The sequence below is a fragment of the Pongo abelii genome, chromosome 12 (assembly GCF_028885655.2).
Source record: "Pongo abelii isolate AG06213 chromosome 12, NHGRI_mPonAbe1-v2.0_pri, whole genome shotgun sequence".
Lineage (NCBI taxonomy): Eukaryota > Metazoa > Chordata > Mammalia > Primates > Hominidae > Pongo > Pongo abelii.
Window position 1 is genome coordinate 94902226 of NC_071997.2, and position 19440 is coordinate 94921665.

General features: G+C 40.5%; 1 protein-coding gene across 7 annotated transcripts in view; it reads left to right on the plus strand.

Annotated features, from left to right (window-relative positions):
• The first annotated feature begins 3351 nt into the window (after positions 1–3351).
• Positions 3352–19440, plus strand: part of CDC42EP3 (CDC42 effector protein 3) — a 95445-nt gene continuing 79356 nt past the window's right edge. The window contains exons 1-2 of one of the 7 annotated variants that reach the window (XM_063713467.1): positions 3370–3500; positions 3733–4158. The gene's annotated coding sequence lies outside the window, so the exon portion shown is untranslated. Of the gene's footprint in view, positions 4159–19440 lie in introns of all 7 variants that reach the window. The other 6 variants (XM_063713468.1, XM_063713469.1, XM_063713466.1 and 3 more) reach the window with 6 other exon arrangements.

Here is a 19440-nt window from a genome sequence, read left to right on the forward strand (position 1 = left end):
ATGTATTTGGCTTTTGGAGGCAATGAGAGGTATTCAAGAGCCAAGTCTGTGAAGTACAGGGAGAACCTGCATCAATTAAGCATCTCTGCTTATCAGTATTATTTCCCATGAAATCTCATTTAATAGTCATAAGAATACAATAGAATAGGAAGGTACAGCCCTATTTTACAAGTGAGGAAACAGGATTGGCACAGCAAAGTGAGTTGCCTGAGTTCGTTCTGCAAATACCAGCAGAGCCGGGGGCAAGCCAGGGTGTCGGCCCCCAGGGCTTGTGTTCTTGCCCTGACATCATGAACAAGAGATATCAACATACTTTCTTTTTCAAGGTTATTTGTCATTATTGTTTGTCTGGCAAATAACCTAACCCAGCCTTTGACCTGAAGCCTTTTTTTTTTTTTTTTTTTGAGATGGAGTCTCTGTCATCCAGGCTGGAGTGCAGTGGTGTGATCTTGGCTCACTGCAACTTCTGCCTCCCAGGTTCAAGCGATTCTCCTGCCTCAACCTCCCAAGTAGCTGGGATTACAGGCATGTGCCACCACACCTGGCTAATTTTTGTATTTTTAGTAGAGACAGGGTTTCATCATGTTGGCCAGGCTGGTCTTGAACTCCTGACCTCAAGTAATCTGCCCACCTGGGCCTCCCAAAGTGTTGAGATTACAGGAATGAGCCACTACACCACCTGAAATATCTTTTGCTGCCTAAGATTGTCATATACAGATTTTAAAAACTAAAGGAGGGAGACTGAGCCAGTCATTTCCCAGTATATCCCAGTAGGAACAGGAAAGGAAACCTCTTCAGGGGAGGAAGCATTACAGGTCTGAGTTTGTAAACAGCCACCTATTTGTGGAAGTCTGAGCCCATTTCCACCCCCTTCCAAAGGTGAGTTCCCACTGCATCCTCAAATTTCTGAGACTTTATTAACTTTGTATGTCTATAGACCAAGTACCAAATCACTGCAAATTATACTCCACTAATTAAGAATAATTATTCTTGGTTGAAAGATGAGCCCTATCCCAGACCCACCACTTAACAGCCACATGATCTCGGGCAGCCTACTTTGCTTTGGATGGTCAGTTTCCTCAAGTGTCAAATAGAAGTGGGAGTCCAGGTCCCAGTGACCTTAAAGAACTGTCATGGGACCAAGTAAAAAAACAAAGCATATGAAGACATTTTGCAACTACAAAAGGCTAATTATAAGAATGAAGTTAGTCATCATTGTTTGTTAATATTTTTCTATAGGAATTAAAACACCTTTGGTTTGAAGTTAGAAAAAAAAAGCCATAAGCTGAATAGATTGACTGTCTTTACATAAGTTCATTTAAAAACAGACAATTTTTTATAGTATGCTATGTGAAAATGGAAATTTCATACTGGGTCTCAAGACTTCTACTTGAGCTTGAAGGCAGTTTCCTAAAATAAGAACTGACTCCTTCATCAATTGGCTCCAACTAAAGTATGCATCTCAAAAGAATCAGCCTCGAGTTCCAGAAACTAGAAAAAGAAAAAAAAGTCTATAGCAGCTTCCAGTTTTCCTTGGGTCATTAGTAGGTGCGCTAGAGAATTTCAATATTTTTTTCTATGAGCACAGCTTCGGAATTACACAAAGTTTAACCCAATTACAGCTGCCACAACCCGGAAGGTAGGGAGGAGAGGGAAGAGGAAAATGAAAGCCAATGGTGAGGCCAGCCTCATATTTTCCTTTTTTTCCAATAAATAGTAAAGTATATGAGTGTTTCAATAAGAACCTGCAGAGCTTGGGGGAAATCTTAAAGGTTGGCAAGGTGGGGTATCTGAAAGGTGAGAGAGGTGGCCTGTGAACTTTATGGGGGGGCCTTAGGGGCGCTCCAAAACACTGATGGGAAGATGGTTTTCTATCTCATGATCATGCAACACAGATATGAGCTGAGAAGTTAATTTCATAGTCTTTTTTCTCTCTTTTTTTTAAATTTAATTGTGTTTTTCTTTCCTCATCCCTGTGATCACTGGGAGATAAGCCTTTTTTTAATTGACACATAATAATTACACATATTTATAGGGCATATGTAATATTTCAGTACATGCATATAATGTGTAATGATCAAATCAGGGTAATTTTCATATCTATCAGCTCAAACACTTATCATTTCATTGTATTGGGAACACTCCAAATCCTCTCTTCCAGCTATTTTGAAATACAAAACAAATTATTAATTATAGTCACCCTGCTATACTATGGGATACTAGAAGTTATTCCTCCTATCTAACTATATTTTTGTATTTGTTAATCAACCTCTCCCTGTCCCTCTTCCCCACTACCCTTCCCAGCCTCCTGTATTTTACTTTCTACTTCTATGAGATCAACTTCTTTAGCTCTCACATATGAATGAAACATGATATTTGTCTTTCTGTGCCTGGCTTATTTCACTAGAAAAAATACTCATCATGGCCGGGCGTGGTGGCTCATGCCTGTAATCCCAGCATCTTGGGAGGCTGAGGCGGGTAGATCACGAGGTCAGGAGTTCAAGACCAGCCTGATCAACATGGTGAAACCCTGTCTCTACTAAAAATACAAAAAAATTAGCCAGGCATGGTGGTGGGCACCTGTAATCCCAGCTACTCAGGAGGCTGAGGCAGGAGAATCACTTGAACTCAGAGACAGAGGTTGCAGTGAGCTGAGATCGCACCACTGCACTCCAGCCTGGGCGACAGAGGGAGACTCCATCTCAAAAAAAATAAAAAATAAAAATAAGATAAATAAAATAAAATAAAAAGAAAAGAAAAAATACTCACCATTAGTAATCATCAAGAAAATGCAAATTGTCAACTCTTGTTTGACAACAATTACCTGAAAGCATTTTGAGAATAACGTCAGCAAACTCAAGACCTTCTACCTGTTGATAAAGCAAACAGTAAATACAGTAAATATAAACTGCCTAATGTTTATACTAAATAACTTGTTTTAAAAATATGCAAGCCAGCATGCAAACATTAAATTAATAATAAATGTTGGTCATTCATTCCTTCTTAAAACACATGAATTTGCGCTACTGTCATAAAACTATCATTTATATTTAATTCATATTTGTTTAACATAAAGGATACATTTCGAGCACTCAGAAATGCTTAGATAGCATCTTTTACTTCAGAATCGCAAAGCATTTTTGGCCACAGTATTTTGTTTTCACAATTATAAATGAATATAGTGACATGCTTTAGGATCACTTAAGTTTGCTCTTTTGGGGACTCACGATGTTAACCACTTCAAACTTTCTTAATGAAATATCATTGACTGAATGAGTAACCAGGTTAGTGACCCTGTTATGAATATCCTTTTTGTCCACTGAGCTGTGACATCATAGGGGCCCAAGGAGAAGTTCCGATTTGGGGATTCCTTTCCTGCTTCTGAGAACTGACGGCAGAAAAGATTCCTAGAGGTAAGGTGGGGAGTGGAAGCAGAAGGGACAGAGATCAAGAATGGAAATCTCATCTCTACCTCCCACCAGCAGTGTCCAGAGAGATGAGTAAGAAAATTAACAGCTTCACAGCCCTCTAAAGACGCAGCAAAGGCCAGACCCCCAGACCCTGGACTTCCACCCTACCCCATACAGCCAGGGAGTTTGGGGGAGCCATAGAAGGAGGATTTATCTTCTGGGAGTTCAGGGGGAAGTTCTTCAGCTGCTCACCTTATGATCTGAAGACCCTCCCCTGTGGCCCCCTCACCTCACAGTCCCTCTAACTTTCTGCCCCCTGGAGTCTCCCAGCCTGATGGTCCTCCTCAGACTTCTCCTCTCATACCTTGAGCTTGACACTGCTCGGCCCTGCTAAACCTGCATGAAGAACCACAAAGAACTGTGCTCACTAGAGTTCCTGATAACGTGACTGTCACCACAGAAGGAAGAAGGGTCAGAAAGATTCGATTGGCTCAACCATAGCCTCTTCTGAGTCCCTCGTTGTACTTTAAATGGCACAAGACACATTGGGGATAAAAGGGCACTGAAGAGTAAGAGACAATGTCCACTATTCATGTTCATTACCAATGACGATAACGAGAAGCACAAATTTGAACTCTTTCTGGGATTTTTTAACTGCCTTCAGATACCCAGCCATCATCACCACTGTCACCGCCACTACCATCATCACTGTCTTCATTATCATCATTATGATCATCACAGTTCACATGTACTGAGTATTTATTATACAGTGGGCAATATTTTAAGCTCTTATATATTTAAATCTTCATAGTAACCCTATGAGGGAGGTACTGTCAACCCCATTTTACAGATGCGGATAGGAAAACACAGTAAGTTCAGGTCATTTGCCCAGCTAGCCAACAGGAGAGCGAGGATCTTAAATCCCAGCTAGTCTGATTCTAGACCTGGAATCAGGGTTCATAGATTCCACTGCTATATTATATTGTCACAAAATACAAATAGATTTTGAACGTTTGATATTATTTTTGCATTTAAAAAAACTTTTCCTTATTCACTATAATATCCAAAAGGGCTGACACTTTGTTTTTCATTATTATTATTGTTGTCATTACTTTAGAAATTTTAGATATAATGTAATTCACCTTTGGAGCAGATTTTCTATATTTGGGTGGAAAGGACCAAAAAGGGCACATTAATTTCACAAATATAAAACACGTGCTTTTATTCTTCTGGGAGAAAATTGAAGCTATTTTAAACCCGGATGTAGATGCTGCAGACCTTTTATTAAGTTCTGTTTTGTAATATAAATGGAATGTATTTTTAAGATGACTATATCCTTGCAGAATTAGAGCCATTTTTTTGCCCCTTAATATGGATGGGAGCTGTGTGGTTTGGATAGCACATGAGGTGCGATTTAAGACTGCATAAGCCAGCATTTGGAGGGCAGAGCTCACCATCTGGGTAGTGGCAGGAGTTTCCCAGGAAGAGATGGACGTTTGCACTGTGGGTCATTCTGTGATAGGAAGAAAGCTGGAGACCAGGCCAGTAGGGTGGAGAGAGGCCTGGAGAGGTTCAGTGGGGGCTGGGCTGGGCTTCTAGGGACAAGTCAGAGAGCTGGGGTAGGGGAGTGGGAGTTCAGAGGTCAGGAATTGGTCTGCAAGCCCTAAATGAAACCTCTGGTGGTATTAACTATGTTACTGTATTAGTCCATTCTCACACTGCTGTAAAGACATACCCGAGACTGGATAATTTAGAAAGAAAAGAGGTTTAATCCACGCACAGTTCTGCAGGCTATACTGGCTTCTGCTTCTGGGGAGGCTTCAGGAAACTTAGAATCATGGCAGAAGGCGAAGGGGAAGCAGGGACGTCTACATGATGGGAGTGGGGTGGTGGTGGGAAGGTGCCACACACTTAAACAACCAGATCTCATGAGAACCTATCACAGGACGGCACTAGGGGGATGGTGACAAACCATTAGAAACCACCCCCATGATCCAATCACCTCCCACCAGGCCCCTCCTCCAATACTGGGAATCACAACATGACATGAGATTTGGGTAGGGACGCAGAGCCAAAACATATCAGTTACTCTGTTGTTCTTGGACTATCCTTGTTTTTTCAGTTAAACTCCAGGGCCTTGTCTTAACTGTGCTTTGGACCCTTGAAAAACAGGCCAGTCCTCATAATGGGATCCACCAGTGCTCTGGGAACACCTGTGGCTGGGGGCAATAACTAACAAGGACATGCCAGCTCCAGGCATCCCAGAACTTACAACAGTCAGGTGCCCAGTAAAAGAAGGCATGCCTCATTTGAGAAAGGCTTGGACTTTGGTAGTCTGAATATTAAAGATTTAATTGACCAGCCTGGCCAACATAGCAAAAACCCATCTCTACTAAAAATACAAAAAGCATTGGCCAGGCGTGGTGGTGCACACCTGTAATCCCAGCTACTCGGGAGGCTGAGGCAGGAGAATCACTTGAAGCCAGGAGGCAGAGGTCACAGTGAGCTGAGAGCATGCTGCTGCACTCCAGCCTGGGTGACAGAGCAAGACTCTGTCACAAAAGAAAAAATAAAAGATTTAATTACAGGTTAAAGAAGTCTGGGGATAAATTTCAATTGTGTTGAAGTAATTTATGCTGTCAAACAATAGCAGAAATCTAGGTCAATATGTAGTGGAATATGTGGTGCTTCATTTTGCTAATCAAGGATTTCTCAAAATTAAGAAGCAAATAGACCTTTTATAAAAAGGAAAAATTCTTACAGATTCTCAATGCTATATTTTATTATAATATTACTGAAATGTATACAACTATAAATCTAGATATAAAGTCCTTTATTTCTTATACAACCATAGAACCAAAACAATTCAAAGTTAATACAGACTTACAAAAGCACACTATTTAATTAATAATAGCAATTTAATGGGACCGATGATGTTATTTTGATAAGCAAAATGACCAAAATGAGGTTTAGGGGTAGAAGTAGGAGGCTTGGCTCCAGTTCTACATTTAATTCTGTTCCTGAATTTTGACCTCAGAAAGCTACTGTAGTTAGTATTTATTAGAACAATTATACTACAAGAAATTGCAAAATTCAAAAGTTTTGTTTTCTAGTTCAGGATAAGCAGACCTCAAATTCAGTTTTAAAAAGTTCTGTCAGTAAACAGGCCTCAAATGCGAATTTTGTTGATTTGCCATTTGTTGACCTTATAAGGCTGCCTTATATATTCAAAGATGAAGCTACATTAGAGGAATTTTTGAAACCTGCACTTTATGGGAATCTAATGCAACTAACTGTGGTGTGAATCAGAAACAGAATATTTTCCATTGTGTATTTCCTCCTCACTGCAAGCTGGTCTGAACAACAAGGCGGTCTGGGTAATGTATCTGTTCACCACATACATGAACACACCACTCACAGCTCAGCGCTAGTTCAGCATGCCTCTATCATCACGGGCATTGACTAGCTCAATTCTCCCACTCCTTTTTCTACTGCAAAATCTACATTCAAGCAGTATGCTGTCTTTATCCTCTATTTGATACAAGCATAAACAGAAAACAGAATTATAAATGCGAGCACTGAATTATGTAGTGGTATTTCATGATGATGTGGTCATCCAGATAGTGAGTAGAGATCTAACTTTTTTAAAGATTATCATCAAAATGATAACCCCCAAATAAATTCCTGAGTGGAAAACAGCAATCCTCAAGGATATATCCTGGAGCTCTAGGTGGAGAACCAAGGAGGTGCTCAGGCTTCCCAGATGTGGATGTGAGAACAGGGTAATGATACCAGCTGTGGGACAGGCCTGCCCTGGCTTTGCCACCATCTGCTCTGGGTGAAGTCTACCTGCCCTTAGATTCTTTGAAAAGAATTCTGGGTGTCCCAGATGTCTCACCTGAACTCTGAGAACAAGTTCTCACAGTAGTGTCTTTTTTTTTCCTCCTGGCACTTCTCCCTGCACGCTGTCTCTCCTGCCACCATGTAAGACGTGATCTGCTTCCCCTTTGCCTTCTGCCATGATTGTAAGTTTCCTGAGGCCTTCCAAGCCATGCAGCACTGAGTCAATTAAACCTCTTTTGATTATAAATTATTCAGTCTCAGGTATTCTTTATAGCAGGGTGAAAATGGACTAATACACCTGGAAACTCTTTCAATGCAATTGCTAGAATAATTGCAAGGCTTACCTTGTTTCTCATTCCTCAGGGATCTCTGTCCTTCATTATTCGATGTTCCCTGTCTTGAAAAATAGTTTCATGTAATTTATCAGATTTTTCTTAGGTTGTTTCAGGAAGGTAATTTCAGTCCCTATTACTCCATCTTGGCCAGAACTGGAAGTGTCACAGTACTGGCCTTTTTTTCCCTCCTTTTGCTGTGGCAATGCCTCTGGTCATTGCTGAGGAAGAAAAGCATCAGTTCTGTCCCTTGGTGCCCATTAATGCCATCACCTCAGCTGTTCCTACTTAGCAAGGTCATCATTGATGTTGTCTGCTGTCATTGCAACGTCAGTGCGAAGCCCTGATGACATGCTGGTGGCTGAGCTGAGGTGATGGGACCTGCAAGTTCCTCTGCAGTGGCTGCCATCGGTGATGCTGATGCCTCAGCTTCTTTGTATCTTATGGGAGTTCATGGAGAAACAGCTTTCTCAGTTGCTGTAGGGCATAAGCTGGAGACTAGGCCAGATTTAAGCTGTATTTCCAGCTTTCCCAGTAGCTCTAAGGCCCAGGCTGGAGACTAGGCTGGATTCAAGCTTTATTTCAAATTACTGCTCCTTCTTATAGGCCCAGACTCTTCTTAAACAAGGTGGTAGACCACAGCTGTCTTTACTTTTCGACCTTTTTAATCTCAGGTGGTCCTTTCACTCTTCCATGTAAGCAGAACTCTGAGACGCTGCCTCTTGCAATCCACCAAATGCACCCAAACAGGCCTGAATCCACAGGTGACCTCACTGAGGCTCGTATTAGCGAAGTAACTATTTTTAACTGTATTTTCTTATTTTCTGTATTTGTGATGCTCTGACATTTGGGGTTCAACTGACCACGGAGAGACTGACCTCCCAGAGTTAACTAATTCCTAGAGATGGTAAACATTTGCCTTGGAGCAAGCCGACCAATCCTGAGTCTATACTCAAACCTGCCCCTTTACCTGGCTCTTACATTCCAAGAGGGCAATATTCCTCTGCCTTAAGTATCCCAGGGCCAGGGACGACACAACAAGGAGCCACTCAGATAGGCCAGAGCTTGCAGAGATTATTCAAATCCCCTAAGCCTGCTCAGCTGCGTACCTTGCTTCATTCATTCTTTCCATTCTTTAAAGTCTTGCTTTAAAGATTTGTTAGTCAGGGCCAGAGAAATGTAGTCTAGAGATAATTATACTCCCCACTGTGGAGGTAAGATTTCTGAATAATCTACCCAGGCCCTGCGAATTGTGAAGATTTCCAGTCTGGCTGGTTTTCTTTCCATAAAAACCACAAGCAAGGCTTTGCCTATGTTTTCTCCTGGCTCCTTCTGCCTCCTGATCAACCCTGGTGCTTCCCCATGTGGACCACTGTGACATGGCATGCCCTTCTTGGGAGCTGTAAGTTACAAACTATCTTTTTAATGGCCACTGTCTCCTGATATTTTGGTCTCACTATACCTGAATAATATCAAAATTCCAGGTACAGTTTAAAACAACTGGGAACCTGCTATGGTTGCAGAGAAGGATGGTGAGCTCCTAAGAACAGGGGCCTGGTTTCTGTTGTCTTTAAACCCAAAGACCCAAAATAGCATTTGGAGTTGTTGTAAGCCTAAATCGTGCTACCAGGGTCAACAAGATGGGCCCTAACATACTTGTACAATTACAACTGCTGAACAAGACAATCCAAAATAAAAAACCATGCTGGGTCCACAAATCTAACATGGAAATGAAGATTCCCCATTATTAGGGTAGAGGGACAGGGCTGCAAGATGTGTGGCTATCTCTGCAATCATCCACAAGAACAAAAATCACTTTCCTCCCTGACTAAAAGGAAAAACAAAGTTTAGAATCCATAGGAAAGAAATAATTGGGTTTTGGTATATAATCTGATGAATCACGTATCATATTAAGTTCTACCTTACTAGCAATGTTGTCACTGATGAGTTTCCAGTGGTTTTAAACATGTTCTCAAATTATTCAACACTCTTCACATCAAGAAGTGGTGTCTGTTTCTCCTTCTCTTGTATTTTCCTGCTTCTTTGTATGACTAGTATACTTTGATTGGATGCCAGACATTGTGAGTTTATCTTGTTTGGTGCTGGATATTTTTGTATTCCCCATAAATATTCTTGGGCTTTGTTCTGGGACACAGTTGACTTGTTTAAAAACAGTTTGATCCTTTCAAGTCTTGCTTTAAAGATCTGTTAGACAGGGCCAGAAAAATGTAGTCTAGAGATAATTATTTCCCACTGTGGAGGGAAGACCCTTCTGAATAATCTACTCAGTATCCTGTGAATTGTGAAGATTTCCAGTCTGGCTGGTAGAAACAGGCATTGCCATCAGCCTGGTGTGAGTGTGAGTACGTTCCTTCTAATCGTCTCAGATAGTTTTTTCCCCAGCTGGCTTTGAGTAGTCTCTCCACACACAGGTGCTGGTCAGTACTCTGTTGAGTTGAAAGGGCCCCTCTAGAGATCTCCATGGTTCTTCCCCTGTGCAGCTCTCTCCTCTCCAAGACCCTGCCCTATCAGCTCAAGTCTCCTCAGACTACCAACTCTATCTCCTCAATTCAGGTAGTCTGTTGGGCTCTTCCTGGGCTACCCCTCCCTGTGATGTTGCTTGGTGATAGAGTTTGACTGTGTCCCCAACCCAAATCTCATCTCGAATTGTAATTTGAATTGTAATCCCCACATTTTGAGGGAGGGACCTGGTGGGAGGTGATTGGATCATGAGGGTGGTTTCCCCCATGCTGTTCTCGTGATAGTGAGTGGGTTCTCAGGAGATCTGGTTGTTTGATAAGTATCTGGTACTTCTCCCTGCATGCTCTCTCTCCTGCTGCCATGTAAGTCGTGCCCTGCTTCCCCTTTGCCTTTTGCCATGATTGTAAGTTTCCTGAGGCCTTCCCAACCATGCAGAACTGAGTCAATTAAACCTCTTTGATTATAAATTATCCAGTCTCAAGTATTCTTTATAGTAGTGTGAAAATTGACTAATACACCTGGAAACTCTTTCAAGGCAACTGCTAGAATAATTGTAAGGCTCACCTTGTTTGTTTCTCAGCCCTCAGGGATCTCTGTCCTTCATTATGTGATGTTCCTTGTCTTGAAAAATATAATTTCATGTAATTTATCAGATTTTTCTTAGGTTGTTTCAGGCAGGTAATTTCAGTCCCTATTACTCCATCTAGGCCAGAATTGGAATTTCTCAAACTGTTTTTTTGAAACAAGCCCTTACTCTGTCACCTAGGTTGAAGTGCAGTGGCACAGCCAGAGCTCACTGCAACCTTAAACTCCTGGGCTCCAGTGATCCTGCTACCTCAGCCTCCTGAGTAGCAGGGACTACAGGTGTTCTTCATCACACCTGCCTAATTTTTCTTTTCTTTTTGTAGAGATAGGGTCTCACTATGTTTCCCAGGTTGTTCTCAAACTCCTGGGCTCAAGTGATCCTCCCACCTAGGCCTCCCAAAATACTGGGATTACAAGTGAGAGCCACTGCACCTGGCCCCAAACTGTTTAAAAAAGTAGGAGTTGCTGTATAGGAGTGGCTATTCCTCTACATCCTTACCAATTCTTGTTTTTTTCCAGACTTCCTAATTTTTTTTAAAAGGATTAACTAGTTCACACAAGGGATTTAATGTGCCTTTCCTCCCAGATTCAAATTAAAATTAATCCAGATTTAGATTAAAATTAAAAGAGAGAGGACAATATTTAAGCTAAAGGAATGAATCTTCAATCATGACATTTCAGGCAGGAGGGTACCAGATGGGAGGAATACACCAGGACCAGGGGAATTTAGTCCAATATCCTTTGCCATTGGAGTATTTCTATTTGTTTACTTTAAGTAAAGCAAAGTCCTTAACTCATTAAAACTAATGGGACTGTGAATGGAAGCAAAGTTTAATGCCTAGTATAAATCATAGAATCCTTCAAGCATTTAATTTCATGAATAGAAAGTACTCTAGAGAGTCTTGACTAAAATTTCCTACTCAAAGTCCAGAGAAAGACACAAAGATTAAGTGTCTGCACACACACAGGATATTCTGGGTCAGAGAAGCAGCATCAGCTGCCACTTGGGTCATGTTATGAAGCCCCCTTCCTCTCCAGGGACTGTGTTGCCACACTTAAAAGCATTTTAATTGTCTCTGAAAATGGCCATATTCTCCAGAGAAAAGTGAAACCTGCATTCAGCTCTCTGGAAGGAATCTAATTATCTTGAAATTATTGAATTCTCTAGGTGACGTCTTCGGATAAACAGGATCTTTATTTTTACTTTTTTTTTTTAGGAAAGATGGTTTGGTATTACTCGTAATAGACTGTTCTGTGCTCGCCTCTCACTTTGGTTCAATGAGAGAAGCAGTGGAATTCTTCAATGCCTCCTCTACACCTGGCCTTTCTCAAACTGTATAAACACCCAACACTGCATATAAGTATTTTTTTTTTTTTTAAGCAAAGCTTTGGCAGTGAGCATATTCATTAAACTGTAAAAATGTCTCTATAATCTTCTTTTTATTTAGCTCTTAGTATTTCTACATCCATAGTCTTCATTCTGAAATAACGTTTGTTTTGTGGTTGCTGGTAGATGTGATGAAATGATCTAAAATCTGCATTCCACAATGCTTTACAACATACCAAAATAGCATTCTTGTTCACGCTAGGATACCCCAGTGCTGGCGCTCACTCCAGCTAGCTAGAAAAGAGCTAGCAGTTAGTTCCTGAGTGAGAAAATAGAGTCTTTATGGCTTCAAATTTGCTCCTTCTAAGGAAGAAACAAAGCTGCTTCATGCTCCCCTTTTTCTTGGTCTAACTCAAAGGGTGCACTTCATGAGAAGTGGGAGACAAGAGTAGCCACACCCTTGTTTCTGGAAATCAAATGGTCTTACTCCCTCGCAAATATGAATTCCAAGAGTTCACCGACAAAAATTAAGTAATGTTTTCCATCAGAGGTCTTTATTTTGGAGGCTGTAAGACCCAAACTGCCAACACATCTTCCATGTAATAAGCTGTATTTTGAAGTTTTTCAGATTTTTTTTAAAGGATGGTAATTTATACTTTTTATGTACATCTCAAGAAACATTTGCAGCAAAAAAGGTAGTTCAAATTTGGTTGACAGTATTAGAGTTTTTGTCTCCCACTAATTACTGATTAAACATCAGGAATGAAACCGAGGGTCCAGGGATATATTTAAAACAACTGTTAGGTCTCATTCAGTATCAAACTTGACTCTGAGAAAACTTCCCAAATCCCAAAACAGGAAAGATCTTAAAAATGACTTCTCTAATCATGGCATATCCTTTCTTCATGAGAATTCAGCACATTTCAAACTTGGTTGCAGAGTCTTGTATTAGAAAGAAACTACTCAGAATCTAATAGCCACATTCTTGTTAAATGAATTTGGAAGCTACCATATCACTCACTGCTTTCCTCCCAGCATCTGGAAGAAAACTTGGGATCATCTCCAATGTACGCTTCCCTTCCCCCCAGTCAATTAACCAGCTTTAGAAACACCTCCTGCCCATGCCTATGGTGAGATGCTTTCTTCAGGCCCTAGCATCAGGCCCCAGTGGGTCTCCCTGTTTCCTGTCTGCCTTTGTTCCCAACTCCACAGTGCTGACAGGTTGACCTTTCAGAAACAAACACACAGCACTGGACCACTTCTATGCTTACAGTGCAGTCCCCATTTCCTTCTAGTTTGGCTTTCAGGTGGCCTTCTGTGGGGAGCCTGAGGGGCTTAGAAGATTGAATCCCAAGCTCCCTCTTTCATCTTCTAAGAATCTGCTCTGCATCCATCTCTTTTACACTTGAGGGCTTGAATTTTTCATTGAAAAGGAAGCATGTTGATCAAAACCAAACAATCAAACCTACAAACCACTGGCTTCAAGATAAAACCCTAATTCCTTATAATGGCATAGAAGGCCCTCCTCCATGGAAAGCCACATCTGCCATTTCTCCTGGCAACTTCTGCTCCAAGCTCTGAATCCCTTGATAAGCCTCTGATACACCAAGATTTCGGTACTCCTTAATGATACTACCTTTCTGATCCTCTCACCCTAAACAACTCCTACCCAATCTCGAGGACACAGCTCAATTGTTACTTCCTCACTGAACCTTCCTCAACTTCCATCTTCATGCTCCCCAGTACTAAAATCTTGCTTTTTTTTTTTTTTATTACAATCTTCTACAATCTTATGTGTCTTTTTTTCTGGGACCATATTCATCTTTGTATCACTGGCATCGAACACAGCTTTCTTGGCACGTAGCAAGCATTCTCATGCTAATTAACACTCTCATGTTGCATGCCATTAAATCTTTTCTCCATCACTTTTATTATTGTTTCTGTATGAGACCTTCCAAATGTAACCTTTAAAAACAGAAAATCAAACAAACAGAGAAACCCACTTAAAATACATGTACTAGAAAAATAAAAGAACCTTTGGAAAGCAGGAAGAATGTAGGAATGACTGAAGGAAACTAAGAACCATAGCTTATTCACTGAATCTAAACTAACAGTTTTGAATTTTGCGAAGGTCTGCTACTCGTGCACATGTGGAAACTTTCAGGGGCTTGAAAGCACCAGAGTGAACTGGATTTGCAGGCTAAGACTAAAACTTCTTCCCTTTATTTTATGTACAAGTAACCCTCACTAATTCAGACTAAGGGGTGGGACAACTGTTCAAATTAATGAAATTCTATATTATGGAATGCTGTAAATGTAATTGCTTTTTTGACACTTTAGACTTAGTTTACGTAAACACAGCGTCATTCAAACTGTGCACATTCATATGCAAGTTACCTTGTTGATCACTTAAGAGTTCAGTCTCAGGCCATTTGCTTGTATCATTAATTCCACTACAAACATAATTTTTCAAAGTTCAACTTCATGATATTTGTTCAGATGATCACAATTCTGATCTAGGGTCTTATGAATTAATAACATTTAAATTGTCATATTTCAGCAAATATGCATTAATCATAGTATTCCTGAGACTAGAATGAAAAACTGGGCTAGAAAGAGGCTGCTCTGTACTCTCTTCATGTTTCGAAATTATTTTCATGGTGAATTTAGCCAGTTTTCCATGGCTCATGAAACTCCAAGCTGGCTTGAGTTTCCTGCTTCCTTCTTTGGCAGGACTGTATCAAACCTGTTCAAGAGATGTGTTCTTACTTTAGAGGGAAAGGAAATATCAGATCCAAGCCATTCTACGTGCACCAGATGCCAAGCACCAAACAAAAGCAGCTCAGCTTTTCAAAGATTTGCTATCTTAACTGTAGCCACTTGAGTCAGACTTCGTCCCCATAATGGCCAAGTAAAATAAGGCAGAATTAGGGCTAAATTGATCTCCACATCTACTGTTCATAAATCTGCATGAAAAAGTTCTGAATCAAAGAAAATAAATGGAAAGTATGTAATGCTGGTTCACATCCAGCAGAGCTGTGTGTTTTGGAGAGGACACATGTGGCTTATTTTTGCAGTGAAAACTGTCTCTTCTCAGTGGAGGTTGAGTTTGGGGCTGCTTATGGTGATGGAGCCAAGACAATCCTGAAATTCTAGAAGACAGCCCCTCAGTAGATCACTCACTTGGAAGGCTTCTCTCTAAATGAAGAGGAAGAGGGAAAAAGTCTCATACAGATGCCTTGAAAGACATCAGAGTGGCTTTCAGGAAGGGAAACATGGATGATCCACTGCCTCTTCTATCACTAGATGCTCATCTCAGACACAAAGATACAGAACTGTAAAGGAGACAGGTCTTTTAGGTCTCACAGGTTGGCAGAATTTCAGGCCCTATGTAGAGGAAACATGGCTGCTAAGGTCTGTTAAGTGGGAGGGAGTTGTATGGAGGAAAGGGTTGACTTTCTAGCAACTACAATTAGTTAGATACAGTAAACGCCTTTTGGCTATAGCTGACAATAGTCCCCCTTACCTGAGAACTATCTCCAGACAACAGTAGGACCTCCCATTGCACAACTCCACTGGGTATCATGCACACACAACAAAATATGAGTAGTGCCCCTGGAGGTGTGCAATGAAGAATTCTTGCTCAATAGCCTACTCTGGAACAGAGGACCCTACCACCCCCGCTGCAGTTGGTTGAACCAGGGATAAACCCTTGAGCATACTGAGCCAATCAGGGCCATCAGATCATCTCTTTTAGGATTTGGAATTTGGATTGAAAACCTTCCAATTAATGCAGGCTGTTTCCTTATATGAAGATAAGGCAAACTTCAGTCATCTGGAGCAGGGTGTGTGTATGTGTTGGGTGGTGGTTGGAAAAGGGGGATCTTCTACTTGCAGTTGCATATTCTGTAGAGGGGAAATAATATAAGCAATAATCAGAGAGAAGTAGCAGTAAAAGATAGAGAGAAGGCCCCACAAAGGCTCCTGACAACTTTTCTCCTCCTAGCTGCAGACCTCTCCTGAGGTCCAGCTGCATTTCTGTTCTTGGGTTTCATAAAATGCCTCTGTCCTTAAAACCACTGTTGCTCAAACTCACTTAAGTTGGCTGTGGTTACTAGCAATCTAAGAGTCCTAAAAAGATACTGAACAAAATAGTCATGGCAAATTTGGCCCCTGTTTCTAGGAGAGTCTGTCCTTCTTTTTAATTGATGCTAGGCCCAGGTAGGTCTATATGCAAAAAATATCTATAAAGGCAGGCCATATATATTATTGATTTATTTTTAAGGACTCCTAAGAGCAGTCAGATTAACAGCATAATCCAGTCCTGTAGTTAATATTTCTCTTTATGGTAAAGTTATTCAAATTCAACCTGTGCACTCCTTGCTGCAATTTCAGCCTCCTTCATAATGGTTCTCATCTAGGTCAATCTGGAGAATAAATGACAACCAGCCACTCTGGATAATAACTTTAAGTGCTAGACATAGAAAAAGGCAGAAATTCTCACTTGGTTCAACCTTCTAATTTGATGAATGAGTAGGCTGAAGACCACAGAGACTTATGTGATTTACCTGAGGTCACATGTCTAACTGTGGCAAAGCAGGGAATAGAACCCAGATTACAAACTGCCTCAAAGCCAACTGTTATCCAAGAGAAATGCCAAAGGCAAAGCCAGTCATTTTTCTGGTCATTAATTTTAATTTCCCAGTTATTTGATCTGGATAGCTTCTAACGCTGAGACACTTTTACAGGTAAAAATCTTGGCAAATAATTAAATGGTTTCTCTGTTTAATTATTGACTCAGTGGTATGTAGTAAAATCATTGGGCTTTTAAGGTGATCTTGACAATGTTGTATATGTCAGAATAAAAGGAACCTTCTGAATTTTGAGTTTATAAATCTCATTAAAGGAGTATGTAGTCAAGGTGTAAGTCAAATTTTAGAAAAGTATATGTCACATGAAGTTAAAATTGTTCCAAACAAAAACAGAAAAAAAAAAGAAGGAAAAAGCATATATACTTAACTATGTGTTAACAGTGTGCTTGTGAGTCAAGACCAAGTCAATTTTCAGCATGAGTTATAGGTGGAAATGGTTCTTATTATTACCATTTAATATGATGTAGGTTTCAGGTACAGTACAGAAACACATATGTGAGGTGATTTAATCCTGCTAAGTCTATAATGTTTCTCTAACATTGCATTAGTCAAAGAAAATGACAAATCCTGGGCAGCTAAATGCATTATTCTTCATTTAAATAAATTGGTTGGGTCATTAGAACCCAGTGAAAATCCCCTTCCTTTCAAATCAATAGGGGTTATTATATTTAAAGCCCCTTTTACCAAAAGAAAATAAAAGAAGAGAAAAATATTAAATAATATTTAGAATACTGGGTTCAGTGGGAAATAGAACAGAGACGGGGCTGGTGGTGATGGTGGTGATGGTGGTGCTGGTGGTGCTGGTGGTGGTGGTGGTAGTGGTGGTGGTGTGTGTATTAGGCTGGGCCCTCAGCAGATAGTGCCTTGCCATAAGAGCCAGGTCTTTGGCTCAATTATGGCTCTACTCTGGTAGGAAAAATGATATCTTCTAGCATGAAAAAAAAAACCCAAAAATATTCTGGGTAACATCCAGCATAGTGGAAAAGGAAGAGCGGGGAAGCAAAGGAGGGAAGGCAACAGACTCAAATGAAAAACCTCGCCATTCCAGCCCTGCCAAGAATTTGCTGTATGACCTCTATCTAGCTGCTCACTTCTCCTCTCTGGTGCCATCTGTGAAGGTTGCACTAGAAGACCTAAAGTCCCTATCAATTCTAAAATTCTATGATTCTGGAATATGTATCCTGAAAACAAAAAATATATGGCTTAAGAAAATCCATAATACAAAGGTGTTACCCCAAAATAGAGTTCGGATACTGTGAACACCATAGTACAGTCTCAGGTATACCATATTCGACGATTATATGTATTATACACACTGGATTTTAGTCTTTGACCAGATCCTTGTCAACTTGATCCTGACTATCTTTCTTTATATGTGTGTATATATATATATTATACTTTAAATTCTAGGGTACATGTGCACAACGTGCAGGTTTGTTACATATGTATACATGTGCCATGTTGGTGTGCTGCACCCATTAACTCGTCATTTACATTAGGTATATTTCCTAATGCTATCCCTCCCCCTCCCCCATCCCACAACAGGCCCCGATGTGTGATGTTCCCCTTCCTGTGTCCAAGTGTTCTCATTGTTCTATTCCCACCTACGAGTGAGAACATGCGGTGTTTGTTTTTTTGTCCTTGCGATAGTTTGCTGAGAATGATGGTTTCCAGCTTCATCCATGTCCCTACAAAGGACATGAACTCATCCTTTTGTATGGCGCATAGTATTCCATGGTGTATGTGTGCCACATTTTCTTAATCCAGTCTATCATTGTTGGACATTTGGGTTGGTTCCAAGTCTTTGCTATTGTGAGTAGTGCCGCAACAAACATACGTGTGTATGTGTCTTTATAGCAACATGATTTATATTCTTTTGGGTATATACCCAGTAATGGGATGGCTGAGTCAAATGGTATTCCTAGTTCTAGATCCCTGAGGAATCACCACACTGTCTTCCACAATGGTTGAGCTAGTTCACAGTCCCACCAACAGTGTAAAACTGTTCCTATTTCTCCACATCCTCTCCAGCACCTGTTGTTTCCTGACTTTTTAATGATTGCCATTCTAACTGGTGTGAGATGATATCTCATTGTGGTTTTGATTTGCATTTCTCTGATTGCCAGTGATGATGAGCATTTTATCATGTGTCTGTTGGCTGCATAAATGTCTTCTTTTGAGAAATGTCTGTTCATATCCTTTGCCCACTTTTTGATAGGGTTGTTTGTTTTTTTCTTGTAAATTTGTTTGAGTTCTTTGTAGATTCTGGATATTAGCCCTTTGTCAGATGACTAGATTGAAAAAATTTTCTCCCATTCTGTAGGTTGCCTGTTCACTCTGATGGTAGTTTCTTTTGCTGTGCAGAAGCTCTTTAGTTTAATTAGATCCCATTTGTCAATTTTGGCTTTTGTTGCCATTGCTTTTGGTGTTTTAGACATGAAGTCCTTGCCCATGCCTAGGTCCTGAATGGTAATGCCTAGGTTTTCTTCTAGGGTTTTTATGGTTTTAGGTCTAACGTTTAAGTCTTTAATCCATCTTGAATTAATTTTTGTATAAGGTGTAAGGAAGGGATCCAGTTTCAGCTTTCTACATATGGCTAGCCAGTTTTCCCAGCACCGTTTGTTAAATAAGGAATCCTTTCCCCATTTCTTGTTTTTGTCAGGTTTGTCAAAGATCAGATAGCTGTAGATGTGTGGTATTATTTCTGAGGGCTCTGTTCTGTCCCATTGGTCTATATCTCTGTTTTGGTACCAGTACCACACTGTTTTGGTTACTATAGCCTTGTAGTATAGTTTGAAGTCAGGTAGCAT